The sequence below is a fragment of the Enhydra lutris genome, unplaced genomic scaffold (genome assembly GCF_002288905.1).
Source record: "Enhydra lutris kenyoni isolate GAN:26980312 unplaced genomic scaffold, ASM228890v2 scaffoldscaffold28, whole genome shotgun sequence".
Classification (NCBI taxonomy): domain Eukaryota; kingdom Metazoa; phylum Chordata; class Mammalia; order Carnivora; family Mustelidae; genus Enhydra; species Enhydra lutris.
Genome location: NW_019154112.1, coordinates 13,885,772 through 13,889,463, shown reverse-complemented (window position 1 = coordinate 13,889,463; position 3,692 = coordinate 13,885,772). Strand labels below are relative to the sequence as shown.

The following is a 3,692-nucleotide window of genomic DNA, read 5'->3' as shown; positions in this document are numbered from 1 at the left end:
GGGCTAAAGGCATATGCTTAACCCACTAAGCCACCCAGGCACTCCATCATTTCTTTTTAATTATTAAAAAATAATTTTAATTAAAAATTAAAATTTAATTTAAACGAATGGAGTCAGCACACCGTCTTTGGGCTGAACCATGGTGGACGTTTGAAGGCAGCTGACCTGTAGCCTGCAATGCCCTGAATGGTCTCCTATGGAAGCCTGAGCCAGTGTGTAGCTCTCTCCCTTTGTCTCCTAACCATGTCCACCAACAAGAATGCTAATTCACCAACTGCACACCTTAACAGATTTAAGAACAAGAAGAAAGACAGTACAAAAATAAGACAGCACTGAATAGAAGTTAATGTGGACCTAAGGAAAGCTAAGAAAGATGACCAGATGTTGAAAAGGAGAAATGTAAGCTAATTTCCTGATGACACTACTTGTCCACTTCAAGAAACCAAAACAACCAGGGCACTGAATTGGTCTGTTGATGACTTTGTTAAAGGCATAAATAGCAACAATTTGGAAAGCCAGCTCCAGGCTGCTCAAGCTGCTAGGAAACTGCTTTCTAGGGAAAAACAGTCCTCCACAGACAACACAACTGGGTTGGTCTGAGTCCAGAATTTGTGTCCTTCTTGAGCAGAACTGATTGCAATCCCATTCAGTTTGAATCTGCCTGGACCCTCTCTAACATTGCTTCTGGGACATCAGAACAGACCACGGTTGTGGTAGATGAAAATGTTATCCCAGCATTTATTTTTCTGTTGGCATCTCCCCATGCCCACACCAGTGAACAAGCTGTATGAGCTCTAAGAAACACTGTAGGTGATGGGTTGGGTTTTCTGAGTCTTGATTATCAAGTATGGGCAATTGACTCACTGTTGCTTCTCCTTGAAGTTCCTGATATGTCATCTTTGGTATGTGGTTACTACATAACCTTATTGCACATCTTGAAAACTTGGTCTCAAGAAGAATCTTGTTAGATGAGGTCGAGCAGATTCTTCCTACTTTAGTTCATCTCCTGCATCATGATGATCCAGAAGTATATTATCAGATACCTACTGGGCCATTTCTTACCTTATTGTTGGTCCAAAAGAATGGATTGAAATGGTTGTGAAAACAGGAGTTGTGCTCAACTTGTGAAGCTTCTAGGAACTACTAAATTGTCCACTGTGACTCCTATGCTAGGAGTCATAGGAAATATTGTCACTGGGAGAGATAAACCAACTCAGGGTGTAATAGATGCACTTGGTGTCTTTCCCAGCCTGCTAATGAGCCCCAAAACTAATATTCAAAAGGAAGCTACATGGATGATGTCAAATATCACAGCTGGTCATCAGGACCAGATACAGCAAGTTGTGAATTATGGCTTAGTCCCATTCCTCACTGATGTTCTCTCTAAGGCAGACTTTAAGACTCAAAATGAAGCTGTCTGGGCTGTGGCCTGTTATACAAGTGGTTGGACAGATGAACAGATTGTATACCTCATTCATTGTGGCATAATAGAACCATTGATGAACCTCTCAACTGCAAAAGATACCAAAAGTATTCCAGTTATTCTGGATGCCACTTCAAACATCTTTGAGGCTGCTGAGAAACTAGGTGAAACTGAGAAACTTAGTATGATTGGAGAATGTGGAGATCTAGACAAAATTGAAGCTCTACAAAGCCATGATAATGAGTCTGTGTACAAAGCTTCATTAAGCTTAAACTTAATTGAGAAGTATCTCTGTTGAGGAAGAGGAAAATCAAAATATTGCAAAATATTGTACCAGAAACTACCTCTGAAGGCTATGCATCCCAAATTCAGGATGGCACTCCTGGGACCTTTAACTTTTAGATTCTACAGCAAAGCATAAATTCATTCGTTGTATATCAAGTTTGGTATAAGTTCTTCTTACAGTTTCTCTACTAAGAACTCTTTTTAAGTGTGTTTTGTTACTGTAACACTTTTGTGCAAGGAAGCTATACTTGAGCGTTCCAAACTGTCCCTACTGTATGAAGCTTCTCCCCTCAGTGGGTTTCTTATTTCTATGTGGAATCTCATATATTGCAGTGTGCTGTAAGTAAAGATTAACTTCCACACTTTTCTTTTTCTTTTTTTTTTTTAAGATTTTATTTATTTATTTATTTGTCAGAGAGAGAGAGAGAGAGAGAGAGAGCGCAAACACAGGCAGAGTGGCAGAGAGAGAAGCAGGCTACCCGCTGAGCAAGGAGCCCGATGCGGGACTTAATCCGAGGACCTGGGATCATGACCTGAGCCGAAAGCAGTGGCCTAACCAACTGAGCCACCCAGGTGTCCCTAAATTCCACACTTTTCTTAAAAAAAAAAAAATTAAAAAAAAAATTTTTAAAGATTTTATTTATTAATTTATTTGACAGAGAGAGAGAGAGAGAGAGAGAGAGATCACAAGTAGGCAGAGAGGCAGGCAGAGAGTGAGGGGGAAGCAGGCTCCCTGCTGAGCAGAGAGCCTGATGTGGGGCTCGATCCCAGGACCCTGAGATCATGACCTGCGCCGAAGGCAGCGGCTTAACCCACTGAGCCACCCAGGCACCCCCCCCCAAAAAAAAATTCTTTAAAAAAATAAACAAATGGAGTCAGACTAGAGTAGAGAAGGGGAGTCTTTGGGCCTAAGCTATACAGCAGATCCAGAGAACAATAATTCCAGATTGGCTGCAATATATAGAACTCATGAGTAGAGGTGATTTTGGGAAATAGAATTTAGGGGACCAAAGTACATAAGTAGAATCTTAGACACAGTAGAAGATATGACTGAATAAGAAGACACAGACAAAAAGAAAAACATTATAAATATCAAGGGGTAAATAGGCAAAGAAAAATTACAAGAAAAGCAAAGTCCAAATATAGAGATAACAAAAACCATGATGTCCTCTGAAAATTTTATAATGTGGATTAGAGATCCAATGGAACTTCACACTAGGTATATTCAGGGTCATATATTATAGTATATTATATTTATATAAATATAATATATATTATATATTATATTTAGCTGAGAGTTTTGTAAAGATTAATAGATTATAGTACATGATCTCATTAAATATTTATAAAGCATAAAAATATTGGATATTATATTTTAGGATAAACATAGAACATTGTTAATGTTACCATGGTTATAGAGGAAAATATACACCTTAACGTGGAAAATATAAAAATAAAGTTTTGGTTGACTAAGAAAAAATTAAAAGTGGGAGAAGTATTGATAGGAGAGCTACCTCATGTTATTAGTGGTGACTAGGATACACTCTCTGGAGAAGTGACATATTACAGAGGTGTTTAGTAGGGAATGAAAGGGCATTTATAATTTTATGAGAAAAGGGAAAGAAGAACATTGGCTATAATTTTTAATCTCAGTAAAATTATGCATCTAAATAATTACATAAAGATCAAGGCCATATATATTGCTGAAACATAGAAGTAACCACCAAGAAAGTAAAATAAAATAAAATAAAAAGTTGAGGATGTAGTCTCTGGCAAAAGAGACCAAAGAGTAATAGTTAAATGAGGGCTTATTGCTTTTCATTTTTAAGTTGTTCTCTATCAATGCAAGAATAAGTTGTTTTAAAAGAAAAATCATGTAGGCAAATGCAGGGTTAGCATAATTAATTATTTAAAAAAAATTAAAAGACAAACTAATCCTCATTATCAGACCTCCAAATATGTTGAGTATTACCTTTATATGTTT

The 3,692-nt window shown here is 37.4% G+C and overlaps 1 pseudogene; it reads left to right on the top strand.

Moving 5' to 3' along the window:
- The first annotated feature begins 243 nt into the window (after positions 1-243).
- LOC111152477 lies at positions 244-1,825 on the top strand (annotated as a pseudogene).
- The last annotated feature ends 1,867 nt before the right edge of the window (positions 1,826-3,692 follow it).